We start from the raw sequence: 17,666 nt of genomic DNA, 5'->3' as shown, positions 1-17,666 counted from the left end.
AAATTTTGACAAAATTTCCTACAGAAATGAAATTTTGACAAAATTTCCTATAGAAATGAAATTTTAACAAAATTTCCTTTAGAAATGAAATTTTAACAACATTTTCTATAGAAATGAAATTTTAACAAAATTTCCTTTAGAAATGAAATTTTAACAAAATTTTCTATAGAAATAAAATTTTGACAAAATTTTCTACAGAAATAAAATTTTGACAAAATTTTCCGTAGAAATAAAATTTTGACAAAAATTTCTATATAAATAAAATTTTGACAATATTTTCTATGGAAATAAAATTTTGACAAAATTTTCTATAGAAATAAAATTTTGACAAAATTTTCCATATAAATAAAATGTTTACAAAATTTTCTATATAAATAAAATTTTGACAAAATTTCCTATAGAAATTAAATTTTGACAAAATTTCCTTTAGCAATAAAATTTTGACAAAATTTTCTATAGAAATGAAATTTTGACAAAATTTCCTTTAGAAATAAAAGTTATACAAAATTTTCTATAGAAATCAAATATTAACAAAATTTTTTATAGAAATAAAATTTTTAAAAAATTTCCTATAGAAATGAAATTTTGACAAAATTTCCTACCGAAATGAAATTTTGACAAAATTTTCCATAGAAATAAAATTTTGACAAAATTTTCTATAGAAATGAAATATTGACAAAATTTCCTATAGGAATGAAATGTTGACAAAAAGTTCTATAGAAATTAAATTTTGACAAAAAGTTCTATAGAAAAGCAATTTTGACAAATTTTCCTATAGAAATGAAATTTTCAAAAATGTTCCTATAGAAATGAAATTTTGACAAAATTTCCTACAGAAATGAAATTTTAACAATATTTCCTTTAGAGATGTAATTTTAACAAAACTTTCTATAGAAATAAAATTCTGACAAAATTTCTTTTAGAAATAAAATGTTGACAAATTTTCTATAGAAATAAAATTTTGTCAAAAGTTTCCATAGAAATAAAATTTTGACAAAATTTCCTTTAGAACTAAAATTTTGACAACATTTAATATAGAAATAAAATTTTGATAAAATTTTCTTATAGAAATTTCCTACAGAAATGAAATTTTGACAAAATTTCCTATAGAAATGAAATTTTAACAAAATTTCCTTTAGAAATGAAATTTTAACAACATTTTCTATAGAAATGAAATTTTAACAAAATTTCCTTTAGAAATGAAATTTTAACAAAATTTTCTATAGAAATAAAATTTTGACAAAATTTTCTACAGAAATAAAATTTTGACAAAATTTTCCGTAGAAATAAAATTTTGACAAAAATTTCTATATAAATAAAATTTTGACAATATTTTCTATGGAAATAAAATTTTGACAAAATTTTCTATAGAAATAAAATTTTGACAAAATTTTCCATATAAATAAAATGTTTACAAAATTTTCTATATAAATAAAATTTTGACAAAATTTCCTATAGAAATTAAATTTTGACAAAATTTCCTTTAGCAATAAAATTTTGCAAAATTTTCTATAGAAATTAAATTTTGACAAAATTTCCTTTAGAAATAAAAGTTATACAAAATTTTCTATAGAAATCAAATATTAACAAAATTTTTTATAGAAATAAAATTTTTAAAAAATTTCCTATAGAAATGAAATTTTGACAAAATTTCCTACCGAAATGAAATTTTGACAAAATTTTCCATAGAAATAAAATTTTGACAAAATTTTCTATAGAAATGAAATATTGACAAAATTTCCTATAGGAATGAAATGTTGACAAAAAGTTCTATAGAAATTAAATTTTGACAAAAAGTTCTATAGAAAAGCAATTTTGACAAATTTTCCTATAGAAATGAAATTTTCAAAAATGTTCCTATAGAAATGAAATTTTGACAAAATTTCCTACAGAAATGAAATTTTAACAATATTTCCTTTAGAGATGTAATTTTAACAAAACTTTCTATAGAAATAAAATTCTGACAAAATTTCTTTTAGAAATAAAATGTTGACAAATTTTCTATAGAAATAAAATTTTGTCAAAAGTTTCCATAGAAATAAAATTTTGACAAAATTTCCTTTAGAACTAAAATTTTGACAACATTTAATATAGAAATAAAATTTTGATAAAATTTTCTTATAGAAGTAACATTTTTAAAAATTTTTCTATGGAAATAAAATTTTGCAAATATTTTTTTGTTTGGTAGTTTTTTGTCAAAATTTTATTTCTATAGAAAATTTTGTCAAAAATTTATTTCTATAGAAAATTTTGTCAAAAATTTATTTCTTTTGAAAATTTTGGTAAAATTTTATTTCTATAGAAAATTTTGGTAAAATTTTATTTCTACAGAACATTTTGTCAAAATTTTATTTATACTTGTTTTTAGTATCAAATTGCCATTTTACTTCCAAAATGATGCTATTAAATCTGTGTATACTAATATACTACAATAAAATTATGAAATAGTTCCGATAAAATCCATGAACATTTTTGACGTCTGTAATAGAGGTGTGCGCGTGAATCACGTGAGTCATGAATAAAATCAGAAGCAACTCTCGTGAATGTGCGTGAATGGGACTAAAATAAATATGTCGTGCGTGAGCGTGCGTGAGTATTAAAATCGGTTCGTGAATGTGTGTGAATACAATTTCTGCAAAATCACGCTCACGGTAAAAATAAAGATTTAATTCTTAAAAAATAAAGATTTAATTCTTACTTATATTAAATGAAATTGATTTAGCTGTCGAACTATATTTTATTTAGAAATTTTGTTACCTTTGCTCATTCCTGGTTGGAAAATGTCGTGAGTCTCGTGAATTTGTCGTGAGTCACGGGAATTGTCGCGAATCGTGCGTGAGCGTGAGTCTGTGAAAGTAGTTCGTGCGTGAGCGTGCGTGCGTACTGCTTTTCATCTCGTGAATGTGCGTGAGTGTGAGTGGATACGACATTTATCGTGCGTGAGCGTGCGTGAATAAATATTTGACTCCATGAATGTGCGTGAGTGTGAGTGAAATTTCACTCACGTGCACACCTCTCAATTAGTTTGTGAGATAGAGCGTCTTTTGTGAAGCAACTTTTGTTATTGTGAAAAAAATGGAAAAAAAGGAATTTCGTGTTTTGATAAAATACTGTTCTGAAGGGGAAAAATACGGCGGAAGCAAAAACTTGGCTTGATAATGAGTTTCCGGACTCTGCCCCAGGGAAATCAACAATAATTGTGTTTTTCTTTGTTAGACCGGGGACTTATCAACCAACCTGTTATTTTTGCATCCTGGGATTCGACAATGGTGGCAGCTACACTAAAAAAATGAACGCTCTATTTCACTAATGCCAATTTAACTTTATTTTAGTTCATGGAATTATTATGTTTGGAGAAAGTTTCTTTTACTCTAATAATTTTTTGCGTACGCTAGTGAAACTAACTAAAAAACGGGAAAAAATTATACATAAATTAAGTATAAAGATTTACTAAATTCGTATTTCTCAAAACATAGTTCATTGTTTCTTTAAACTTGCAAATTTTACAAAAATCTAGAAATGCGTTCATCATGATGTCAATGAATATATTCTTGCAATTTTAAACTCCAATTTTTTCTTTAAAATTACAAAATTTTCTTTAACAAGTGAAAAACCCTAATTATGTCTACTAAATTTTCTTGAATTTGTTAAAAAATATTTACTTATTTTTGTGATATCGGCGTGATGACAGCGTGTGTAATACTGTTTAGTTTATATTTTCTAAAAATATTAAAAAATTTTTAAAATAAACCGAAAGATTTCTTCCTGGTGGGTTCACTGTTTTTTCATTTGACTTGCTCTTAATATAATTTTACCACATCTGATTTGGTGTTGGAGTGACCGGCCTTAGGCCGGTGTTTACAACTTTCTTCTATGGACAGGATCCAAAGTTAGGAAACGCGAAGAGTTTTGTTTTCTGAGGAACGAAATTTTTCGACAAACCAAGTTTTCTTTTGATGCTAAAAAATTTTCTATTGAAGTAAATAAATATCATTAGATGAAATCGTTGCAACACTTGTCATCAATTCGTGCACCCAGAGAAGGAATATGATCACCTCAAACATGTTTTAAGAGCAAAATGTTATTTTTGATGACCATGTAATATGGTTTTCGCAACCATGTTATTTTCTCGGAAATCGTGTATCTGATTTCGGCAAGCAGGTTATATTTGACGAGAAAATAACATTTTAGTGACAATCATGTTACATGGTCACCATACAAAAATAACATTTTGCTCTTGAAACATGTTTGAGGTGATCATATTCCTTCTCTGTGTGTGTTTAAGAAAATACTTTATAACACAATCTCGTTTGTCTAAAATTGGTTTCTGAGGAAAGTATTTTTTCTCCGGGTTTGGAGACTCGTACTCAGTAACAGCCTTTTAACGTTTTTCTTAAAACTACAATTTTTTCTATGACTTAGGGTTCATTTTCACTCGGTCTTTTAAACCAAAAGAGAAAATGAATCCTGATTTTATTTTTGGGACGATTTTCATGCTTCAGCTACATTTTGTTGGGGAACATTTTCATGGGCCTCATATTCATTATGAAGTGTCGTCCCATATTTGTGGACCAGTTTCACTTGGGTTTTGGTCACTCATTTTCTGGCGGCCTGTTTTCATAACGCCTGAGAATCGTTTTCAAGTGGGGCCTATTTGCGCTTTTTGGGATTTGGCAATGGTGGCAATGTTACAGCCTTTTGTTGTTCCGAATAGAATTGTATTGCAACATATTTGATATGGATGGTGATGTTTAAGACTTTTTCCTAGATAAGTAGATCCAAAGGGAGCTAAGAAAATTATTTTACAATTCAATTCACCACGGTTCAGTTATCAAACTCCCTTTTCCATTGTGTTTCCTTTCCTTTAATAAGGAAAAAACTGTCCTTTTAGTTACGCCACTGCTGCAATCTTAGATAAAATGACTGAAACTGCAAAAAGTAGGAAGAACAAACAAGAAGTTACATTAACACAAAGTTGTTTTTTTTTGTTGCTTTTTTGGTGGTTCCATCAAAGGAGAAAACAACATTCCAAACAAGAACAACAAAAAAAAACATGCAACAATTTGTTATTGCAAAGAGTAATTTTTATTAAAACAATGTTTACATTTACCAGTTTATTTACTTGGAAAGTAGTGGAAGTAACAAGCACCACATATTACCATAGAAATTCTGCAGTCCCATGGTATATAAGTAAGTGCATACAATTTATTCATATGAGTCTCAAAACTCCAAACTGTCATTTATCACCAACTAACCTAACCAACCTTCTACGAGTAGGGTGATGGTGAGTGTGGAAGGTGGGAGCAAATAGTTTTTGTTTTATTATTCACTTTTTTTCTTGAATTTGGAACACTTTAATTTGGCATACGAAGCAATTTGCTAAATCCAAAAAGAACAGCCACTGTGATATAAAATTATTTCAAGAGAATACATCACTGCCACCGTTCTCTCCGATTTAAACAAGCGGGTGAGATGAGATGAATTTTTTTGAACTCTTAAAAACTTTTAATAGCACACACATTAAACGCAATAATTTTTTTTTTCAAAATATTATTAGGATTGTATTTTTTTTTAACGTATACACTGGAAAAATAATTTTTTATAATATTGTAAACAGTATACTCTGATGATCTCTCTCTCTCTCTCTCTCTCATCCTGAAGTTGAGCCCAAAGACCAATGGCACAACAATTATCATAGAAGTTATGAGAGATATAATCGTATATTCCACAATCCATAAGGCGAGTCCCAATGATTCCACAACTTCCTATACCTAAATACTGGAAAAGGCTTCAGTTAACTTTTAAATATTTTTTTTTAATTTTAATTTTCTAGAAGAAATTACTGTATTACTGCCGGTATATTTCATATGTCAGGAATTATTAGGAACTGCCGATAAGTTTTCAGTTAAAGTTTACCAGAGAGAGAGAGAGAGAGAGATGATATCTGCAATTTACTTTTTGTTAACTTGTAGTTAAAGCCTAACGGAGCTACATGAAAATGACCGTTAATATTTAATTTATATTATCAGTTTGATTGCAAAATATCAATAAGATCGCTTTGCAAATAAAGATATAATTGTCATATTTAAACAAATGTATACTCAAAAAAAAGTTTACTTATATCCAAAGATTTTGACTTTCAATAGAGGATTTTAGTATTAATTCCAAGCCGAATATTTGGCTCTTTGGCTTCTTTAAAATAAAGACATTTTTTAAATCTAGGATCAATTAAAATTAGGATACAGATCTCATTTATCGAATTTTCATTCTTTCTTTGCGATATATTAATAAAGCTATTCACCTACAAATAAATGCCAGTTTAAAAAACCAAATTATAACAAAAACTTCAAAGTAAAATGGAATTTCTTAATTAAAAAAAAAAAACAAAAATCCAAATCCTTAAAAAAATTCTTAGCCTATATTTGAATAGTTTTTATTTTAAATATAAAGATTGATTATACCAGTTGATTAAAAAACCCTTTCTTTACATTAAAAATGTTTTTCTTAAGAAAATTTGACTTCCTTCAAAGACCTCAGATTTTAACTGAGAGATGCAAATTCCCAAAATTTGTGTACTAAATTTAATGAAAAAAAATTTTGAAGCAAACATTATAAACTTTCTTTTACTTAAAATATCATTATTTTAAAGGAATTTGTCCATTCTTTGAAAGTTTTTATTTTGAATATAAAGATTCATTATATCAGTTCATTTAAAGACTCTTTCTTTACATTAAAAATGTTTTTCGTTACTTTAAAAAAAAATTGTCTTACTTCAAAAATCTCAGACTTTAACTGAGAGATGCAAATTTCCAAAATTTGTGTACTAAATTTAATGAAAAATTTTGAAGCAAAGATTATAAACTTTCTTTAGGGAGCCACCGTGGTGCAATGGTTAGCATGCCCGCCTTGCATACACAAGGTCGTGGGTTCGATTTCTGCTTCGACCTAACACCAGAAAGTTTTTCAGCGGTGGATTATCTACCTCAGTAATGCTGGTGACATTTCTGAGGGTTTCAAAGCTTCTCTAAGGAGGTCCCTTGTCATTGAGCTTAACATGGAATCGGGCAGCACTCAGTGATAAGAGAGAAGTTCACCACTGTGGTATCACAATGGACTCAATAGTCTAAGTGAGCCTGATACATCGGGCTACCACCTAACCTAACCTATAAACTTTCTTTTAATTAAAATATCATTATTTAAAGTGATGCAAATTTCCAAAATTTGTGTACTAAATTTAATGAAAAAAAAATTGAAGCAAAGGTTATAAACTTTCTTTTAATTAAAATATTATTATTTTAAAGGATTTTGTCCTTTCTTTGAAAGTTTTTATTTTAAATATAAAGATTCATTATATCAGTTCATTTAAAGAACATTTCTCTACATTAAAAATGTTTTTCGTTACTTAAAAAAAAAATTGCCTTACTTCAAAACCCTAAGACTTTAACTGAGAGATACAAATTTCCAAAATTTGTGTACTAAATTTAATGAAAAAAAAATTTGAAGCAAAGATTATAAAATTTCTTTTAATTAAAATATCATTATTTAAAGAGATGCAAATTTCCAAAATTTGTGTACTAAATTTAATGAAAAACAAGTAAGGAAAGTCTAAAGTCGGGCGGGCCGACTATATTATACCCTGCACCACTTTGTAGATCTAAATTTTCGATACCATATCACATCCGTCAAATGTGTTGGGGGCTATATATAAAGGTTTGTCCCAAATACATACATTTAAATATCACTTGATCGGGACAGAATTTGATAGACTTCTACAAAATCTATAGACTTATAAAAATATATATATAGGAGAGCTATATCTAAATCTGAACCGATTTCAACCAAATTTGGCACGCATAGCTACAATGCTAATTCTACTCCCTGTGCAAAATGTCAACTAAATCGGAGTTAAAAATTGACCTCTGTGGTCATATGAGTGTAAATCGGGCGAAAGCTATATATGGGAGCTATATCTAAATCAGAACCGATTGCAATCAAATTTGGCACGCATAGCTACAATGCTAAATCTACCCCCTGGGCAAAATTTCAACCAAATTGGGCCAAAACTCTGGCTATTAGAACCATATTAGTCCATATCGGGCGAAAGATATATATGGGAGCTATATCTACATCTGAACCGATTTCAATCAAATTTTGCACAATTAACTGCAATACTAATTGTACTCCTAATGCAAAATTTCAAACAAATTGGGCCAAAACTCTGGCTTCTAGGACCATATTAGTCCATATCGGGCGAAAGATATATATGGGAGCTATATCTAAATATATGGGAGCCATATATAGAAGCCATATCTAAATCTGAACCGATTTCAACCAAATTTGCCACAATTACCTATACTACTAAACGTTCTCCTTGTGCGAAATTTGAAGCAAATCACGGCAAAGCCCTGGATTTTGAGTCCATATAAGTTCAAATCGGATGAAAGATATATATGGGAGCTATATCTAAATCTGAATCGATTTTGACCATATTTGGCATATACAATAGTATCGTTAAAATTACCGCTTGTGTAAAATTTGAAGTAAGTCAAGGCAAAATTCTGGCTTTTGAGACCATATAAGTCCAAATCGGGCGAAAGATATATATGTGAGCTATATCTAAATCTGAACCGATTTCAATCAAATTTACCAAGCATTGGTAGAATGTCAATGCTACCCTCTGTGCAAAATTTCACGAAGATCGGTAGTAAACTTTGGCCTCTGTGGTCATATGAGTCTAAATCGGACGAAAGATATATATGGGAGCTATATCTCAATCTAAACCGATTTGGCTGATATTTTGCAAGATTTTCGAGATTCATAAAATATTTGGATGTACGATATTTCAAGAAAATCGGTTGATAAACACGCTAACTATGACCACATCGGGGATAAATATATATGGCAGCTATATCTAAATCTGAACCGATTTTTTCCAAAACCAATAGCGATTGTCTCTGTCCCAAGAAATGGCCCTATGCCAAATTTGAGGACGATCGGACTTAAATTACATATACAGACAGACGGACGGACGGACAGACATTGCTAAATCGACTCAGAATTTAATTCTAAGCTGATCGGTATACTATAAGATGGGTCTATGACCACTATTTCTTGGCGTTACATACAAATGCACAAACTTATTATACCCTGTACCACAGTAGTGGTGAAGGGTATAAAAAAAATGTTGAAGCAAAGATTATAAACTTTCTTTTAATTAAAATATCATTATTTAAAGAGATGCAAATTTCCAAAATTTATGTACTAAATTTAATGAAAAAAAATTTGAAGCAAAGATTATAAAGTTTCTTCTAATTGAAATATCTTTATTTAAAGAGATGCAAATTTTCAAAATTTGTATATTAAATTTAATGAAAAAAAAAAAATTTGTTTGAAGCAAAGATTATAAATTTTCTTCTAATTAAAATATCATTATTTTAAAGGAATTTGTCCTTGTGTAAATTGCGTGTACTAACATTTAGGTTGCATAATCTTCTAATATTAGGTTAATTTTATTTTAGTGTAGCTAACAGAAACTGCTTTGTCTGAGACTGCAGTTCTCTGGAATATATTTTTGTATAAAAGAAGTAACTTGATTTTAATAAATCTGAAATAATGTTGCAACATTAAAGAAATATTCCTTAAATTCTATAATTTGGTAAGATTAGATAATTTATACTACAATTGTTTTATATATATAGCTATATAGGATTTTCACATCAAATTAAACCTTTTACATTTGAAATAAACTTTTTTTTAAATAATATTTTTTTTAAATAATTTTATTTTTGTTTCGCTTTGTTTTTTTTTAATCTCTTTCATTTTAAACGAATCTTTTTTTCAAGTCAAATACAAAAATTTCAAATCAGATATTTTTTTATTGTACGGCCATTTTCTTGTAACTCCGTTAGGCTTTAACTGCCAGTTAATAGAAAGTAAATTGCAAATATCTTCTCTCCGATTAACTTTAACTGAAAAAATTTCAGCAGTTAAATTTCTAACTGGCATTTGGAATATATAGGCAAGATGGCAGATATATCCATGGTACGGTTTAAAAGTTCGTTAGCTAACGGAGCACTAACGGAGTTTTCAGTTAAAACTACCATTGATACAACAATTATTTTTATATAGTACCAACCTTCAAATGATTCGTGTCAAAATTTGACGTATCTAAGTCAATTAGTTTGTGAGATAGAGCGTCTTTTGTGAAGCAACTTTTGTTATTGTGAAAAAAAATGGAAAAAAAGGAATTTCGTGTTTTGATAAAATACTGTTTTCTGAAGGGAAAAAATACGGTGGAATCAAAAACTTGGCTTGATAATAAGTTTCCGGACTCTGCCCCAGGGAAATCAACAATAATTGATTGGTATGCAAAATTGAAGCGTGGTGAAATGAGCACGGAGGACGGTGAACGCAGTGGACGCCCGAAATAGGTGGTTACCGACGAAAACATCAAAAAAAATCCACAAAATGATTTTGAATGACCATAAAATGAAGTTGATCGAGATAGCAGAGGCCTTAAAGATATCAAAGGAACATGTTGGTCATATCATTCATCAATATTTGGATATGCGGAAGCTCTGTGCAAAATGGGTGCCGCGCGAGCTCACATTTGACCAAAAACACACAGAAAAAAATTTCACGAAAATTTTTCCAATTAAAATTTTAATTGAGCTTTAAAAAATATTCTATTAAAAATTTAATTGATTCAACAATTTTTTTAATTGAAACAAAAATCAATCACAAAAATTAATAGTATCAATGAATTTTTTAATTGGATCAATTAATTTTTTAATTGACCTTTAATTAATTTTTTAATTGATACTATCATTTCTGTGATTGAAGACATTTTAATTAAAAAATTAATTGGATCAATTAATTTCGTGATTGAATCACAAAATTTTTTTTTTGTGTGCAACAACGTGTTGACAACGTCTGAGCGGTGTTTGCAGCTGTTAACTCGTAATACACCCGAGTTTTTACGTCGATATGTGACAATGGATGAAACATGGCTCCACCACTACACTCCTGAGTCCAATCGACAGTCGGCTGAGTGGACAGCGACCGGTGAACCGTCTCCGAATTGTGGAAAGACTCAAAAGTCCGCTGGCAAAGTAATGGCCTCTGTCTTTTGGGATGCGCATGGAATAATTTTTATCGATTATATTGAGAAGAGAAAAACCATCAACAGTGACTATTATATGGCGTTATTGGAGCGTTTGAAGGTCGAAATCGCGGCAAAACGGCCCCATATGAAGAAGACAACGCACCGTGCCACAAGTCTTTGAGAACGATGGCAAAAATTAATAAGGAATCATTTAATAAGGAATCTTTTAGTAAAACACACCTTAAGACAACAAAACTGGCCAAAATAAAAAGAAAACTTATTTGAAACTATTCAAGAGACTTTGCAGCATGTGCTGAATTTTACCGTATTCATTTTTCTTGCTTAGTTCTCTTGCTTTTGTGTCGTTAACATTGAAAATTTAATCAGCTGGCAAAAAAATTGAGGCATTAGAAAGTTAAAATAAAGATATTTTTTAGGGACCTCTCTGGCTTTAAATCTAGGATCCAAAAAAGTTCTATTTGGATACAGATCTATTTTTTTTTTCTATTCTCTGTTTGCGATATATTAATAAAGGTATTCATGTACAAACAAATTCCAGTTTCAAAATACAAATTATGCCAAGTACTTCAAAGTAAAAACTGTTTTCTTAATGTTAAAAAAAAAAACTTTAAACCAAAGATTCAAATCCTTAAAATAAGTCTTAGCCTATATTTGAAGCATTTTTATCTTAAATTTAAAAATTCAATATGTCAATTGAGTTAAAGACGATTTCTTTAAATTAAAAATGTTTTTTCTTTATTTTAAGGAACATTTGTCTTACTTCAAAGATCTACAATTTCAATAGAGGAACGCAAAATTTCAAGATTTGTGTGCTAAATTTAATGAAAAAAATTTTTGAAGTAAGGATTATAAACTTTCTTTTAATTAAAATGTCATTATTTGAAAGAATTTGTCCTTAGAAGAATTTTGCGTAAATTTCGATTCTTAAAATTTAAGATGCCTAATCTTCCATATATTTTTTTTCAATATTTTTTTCAGTGTACCTTTATTAATAAACCGCGAAAAGAGAATGAAAATTTGATAAATGAGATCTGTATTCTAATTTTAATTTTATTGGTCCTAGATTTAAAGACAGATAGGTCTCCAAAAAATTTCTTTTTTTTTTTAAGAAGCCACATCTTTAGCTCGGATCCAATACCAAAATCCTTAAGGGAAGGTCTAAATCTTTGGATCCTAGTAAACTTTTTTTTGAGTGTACTATATCCTGACCATAGGTTACGTGAAGAAATCTCTTAAAAATTAATGCATATGTAAATAATTTTACTAGAAAAAAAAATAAAAATTTTATTAAAAAGAAAATTCAAAATTTAAAGTGAATATATTCCACATGGTTTCAATTTGATTTGAAAAAGGTTTCTTTTGTTTTGGAAAATAATAAAAAAGGCTTTATTTGTCTAAAAAAAAACTTTAACCCAAAAGGAAAGAAAATCTAGGTTTATTTAAGAAAATTTTAATTAAGCTATACTATAAATGCTGGTATGATCGAAATTCGCAAATATTTTTCTACAAATTATTATTTATATTTAATTTAACTAACGTACACAAACAAAAATTAATATGAAGGAAACTTTCTCATATAAGGAAAATTTTAACTAAAACATAATAATTCCTATGAACTAAAATACATTTAAATTGGTTTTACGGCCATTTTCGTGAATCTCCGTTAGGCTTTAACTCCCAGTTAACAGAAAGTAAAATCGAAATATCTTCTCTCCGGTTAACTTTAACTGAAAAATTTTTATCAGTTAAGTTCCTAACTCGCATATGGAATATATAGACAAGATGACAGACATGTCCATAGTATGGTTTTAAAGTTTGTTAGCTAACGTATCACTAACGGAGCTTCCTGAAAATGGGGGTTAGTGCCGAATTTTGCAGTTACCTTAAATTTTGAGAATAAAATTCTTGTATACCTCCGAAAAAAATACTGCAACTAATTTCCTAGATGTTTCAGGTGAATGCCTTTAAGTTATAAATATTTTAGGCAATTATTTCGTTATATATAAATTTTTTCTGCAATAAAAAAAATCAAGTTTATTATTAACTCTTAAATTGATGGTACAGACACAATGAGAAATTAAGACTCATTTTTAAATACAAACCACAAAATTCCTTAATCTCATCCAAAGCCGATTCCATCCCAATCGAGTTGAAGAAGTAGATAAGTAATATTTATCTCAGTGAATAGGCCCACCGAAAGGAGGAAATTAATAACTCAAAAATTCAAATTATAAGGTGGTCATGATTAGCCATTCATTTTAGGATGGGTCGCATAAGGTTCTTGCTATTAACGCATTGATAGCTTAGGTTAGGTTAGGTGGCAGCCCGATGTATCAGGCTCACTTAGACTATTTAGTCCATTGTGATACCACAGTGGTGAACTTCCCTCTTATCACTTAGTGCTGCCCGATTCCATGTTAAGCTCAATGACAAGGGACCTCCTTTTTATAGCCGAATCCGAACGGCGTTCCACATTGCAGTGAAACCACTTAGAGAAGTTTTGAAACCCTCAGAAATGCCACCAGCATTACTGAGGTGGGATAATCCACCGCTGAAAATTTTTTTGGTGTTCGGTCGAAGCAGGAATCGAACCCACGACCTTGTGTATGCAAGGTGAGCATGCTAACCATTGCACCACGGTGGCATTGATAGTTTGTAACACAAAGGACCTTGTGTTACAGCAATTGCTGAACCTTTGTGTTACCAAAGGAGATCTGATTACTTCATTTTATGGCCAAGTCCCAGACCGAATTCCGAGTGATAATTCCTAGAAGAAGAAATGAGTTTTTTTCTCCAGAGGATTTCCCACATTCCTAAAGAGAATTTTTTTTTTTTGTTATCCTATATAATTTCAAATAAATAAATTTTAAAATTTAATAATTAATAATTAAAATTAAATTTAAAATTTAAATTAATAACTACAAAAATACCTAATTCTTCTTTTCACAGTATTTATTTTTCTTTTCACAGTATTTATTTTCATTTGTTGTAATATCTACTGTGATAAAATCTCATTAAATGAATTGTATTTAAAATGAATGAGTATTTATTTATTTTTTTTTTGTTTTTGTATTTAATATTTTATTTATATCCCACATTTCTAATGATTATAATGATGATTGTACTGTATAATCAAAAAGAACAGCCACTGTGATATATCACTACAAATGGAGTACATCACAAGCAGTAGTTCTCTTTCATTAAGGCACAGTATTAAGTGCAATAATCAAAAGACAAATAAAAAATACTGCACAATTTGGAAAAGCACATAATTCACACTTCCTCAAATAAGGATTCAAATAAAAAAACACTTCTTCATAAAAACGTCGTAAATTCATTTCAAACCAGAAATATTCACTTTCACTTGGTGTGATAAATTCAAAATGGGTTATTTTGAAGTTTGTACATTAAAAGTAAAAAGAACAGCCACTGTGATATACTAGAAAAATTAGAATGTAATGAAATATACATCACAGCCACCATTCCCTGAACTTAAAACGTTAAACAAGGAATAAAATTTAATTCTTAATTTTTTGTATAACCACAATACATACAATTTTAAAATTTAAATGTTTTATTAAGAATTTTTTGTTTAAAAAAAATTATTTTTATTTTCACTTTTTAATTATTTTATTAATGAATGTATTTATTAAACTATTTGGAAACAAATTTGGATTTTATTTCTAAATATTTTTTTTTTAATATTTTTATTTAATTTTTTTTATATCTCTTAAATGTTTTATTTCAATTTTTATCTACACTGTATTTATTTACAATCCTTTTCATTTTCGTTCATTGATGTTTTTAAACCATTGCAATATAAAGGAAAATCACTGTGATATGACAAATTTAATAAAGCATATCACAACGATCGTTCCTTTCATTGAAATGATCATTAGAAATTGGGAAAAACGAAATTTATTTTTAAAAACACTTTAAGGTCCTTTTAAAAAAATTAAAAATTTCAGTAAAAAAAATTTAATTTTAATATTATTGAAGGGCATATAAACAATTTTATATTTTATCCATTTTTTATGCTTTTAAATTTATTTGGATTCATTCTTTTTTAACAAATATTTTTTTTTGTCAATTGTTAATATTATTTTAAAATGCATTGATCATTTTCATTTTGTTATGATTCTGCAATTTTCAAATATTTTTTTTTTTTATTTTCCACTTTATGTATACAGACGCCACTTTTTTCTATTTTTTTGGATTTTCTTATTTTTTGGTCGCTACGATCTCACATAACTAAAGGAACATAACTGTGATATGTCTTTTATTTTCTAACGAAAATATTTAATATTATTAAGCATATCACAACGATCGTTCCTTTGATTGATTTGATCATATATCGTAGAAATTTAATAGTTTTTGTGAAAAACAAACGACTAAAACCGAGAGAAAACTATACACACTCACCATGCCAAGCGTTACTTGAAATGAATATGGGAATTTTTTCCAAAACAAAAAAAGTACAGGCTCACCATACTCATTTAGTTGGTATAACACTTGGAAAGGTTAAACTCACATACACACAAACGTATAGTTTCAATAGGACACACTCCATAAAAATCCATGAATTGCTTTATCTTTTTTTCTCTCAAATTAATTTTCTCATTCACTCTCTCTCTCTCTCTCTCTCTCTCTCTCTTTCAGTCTTCTGTTATAACAGTTACTTACATGTTTGGTATAACATATGAAGAGAAGTGATTTATCTTTTGGATTCTCTCTTTCACTTTCTGTCTCTCTCGCACTCTTTCTCCCTGATATAGAAGTTTTAATACAAATACTTGTATTGTATAGCATTGTTGCAATGAATCCAAAAAGAAGCGTTTATTTCATGACCTTTCTCAATGAAAAACAACAAAATCTGTAAAAAAGGAAAAACCAAAAAATACAATTAATAAAAGGAAGAAATGACGATTAAAAAAATTGTTTATATATATTACAATTACTTTTACGATTGCCATTTTTTGTAATTAAAGCGTAAAACCAATACAATAATAATTTAATATTTTTATTTTTTTTTTTTTTTGTAATATATAGAAACAATTTTTTCCACAAAAGGATATGTATGTACTTCGTTTATACACTTACCAACTTAAATTGTTTATTTAATTTTATGTTTATTCAACACATATTTATTTCATTTTATTTGAGTATTTTACTTAATATGAATTTTCAGTTTTTACATTTTTATATTATGTATTAGTTTTATATTTTTCATGTTTAATTAATTACATTTTATAAGGAAAATACTATATTTATACACTTTAGAAAAAATAAATACTTTATAAAACACAAATTAATTTTGTATTTTTATAATATTTCTTATTAATATACATTTTAAAAATTTAAATTGTTTTATATTTCATTATTAATCTTTTCTATGAGTATAGCTGTTTATACACAACAGTAATTAACACTTATAAAAAATTATATCAAGCAAAAAAAGTTTTTATGATTTAATAATATCAGTAAAGTCAATGATTTTTTTTTTCAAATTTAATAATAAAATTATTTTTAAAAACTTTTTTAATTATTATTACTTTTTTAAATCGAACTAGTAATTCACGTTGTTTGCCCTTTGAATTCTCAGGGAAAACAATTGTTTGTTTCATTATAACACATTTCCCACCATTTGTATAACTCTGCTATTCGTTTCATTTTCTTATATTCCTTCCCTTTTTTTGATATTGAAACACATGCTCTATTCCTTTCATCTAACCATTGATGCTTTGGTTAACAACGAATTTCAATGGTTGTCTAGCTTTATGAGTATTTTTAAAAACATCACTAAAGACTAAACCACCACCGGAATTAATTGAGTTTCTTTTTTGATTTTGTCACTAATTAAAATAAAATGATTAATTTTTATAATATTTTACACTTATATCGATGATTTTTCTAAAATTATAGCACGAGTGTTCGGTCTAGTCACTGAAAATTATAACACAGAGACTATACCGACAATCGCCATTTAATTTTAAAATTGAAATATTTTTTTTGGCGGCGTCACTAGATTGCACTCTAGCTGAAACTCTCTTGTTTTCAAGCACTGCACTACTATTGCTCTCTTTATCTACTATAGAACAAATTCACTCACTCATTTATGCATTATGCACTTACCACTCACTTCACTTTATTGCTGCTTTATCTATATCGTATTGAGACACACTTTGCCCAGTGTTGTAAACATGTGGTAGTTAGTGAGAACCAAGAACCAGTAGTTAAATAAACAACAACAACAAACTGAACAAATTGCATCCCAATGATGATAAGATGATGATGGGGTATTTCCGTATTTCATTTGATATTTTCTTACCATAGCTCTATAGCTCTCTCTCTGTTTCTCCCCATGGCAAAATCTTTGATATTTCCTGTTGTAATACTTTGATTTTCCTATGAGTTTATGTGTGTGTGTATATCGTTGTTATTATAAGACAAACTTCACCCAGTGATGCAATATTGAACAATAAATTACCATCATATACTGAACAATGTTTGTCGTATAATCTTAAATGATTATTTATCGTGA

The sequence above is a fragment of the Haematobia irritans genome, chromosome 5 (genome assembly GCF_050003625.1).
Source record: "Haematobia irritans isolate KBUSLIRL chromosome 5, ASM5000362v1, whole genome shotgun sequence".
Taxonomy (NCBI): domain Eukaryota; kingdom Metazoa; phylum Arthropoda; class Insecta; order Diptera; family Muscidae; genus Haematobia; species Haematobia irritans.
This window is presented reverse-complemented; position numbering follows the sequence as displayed.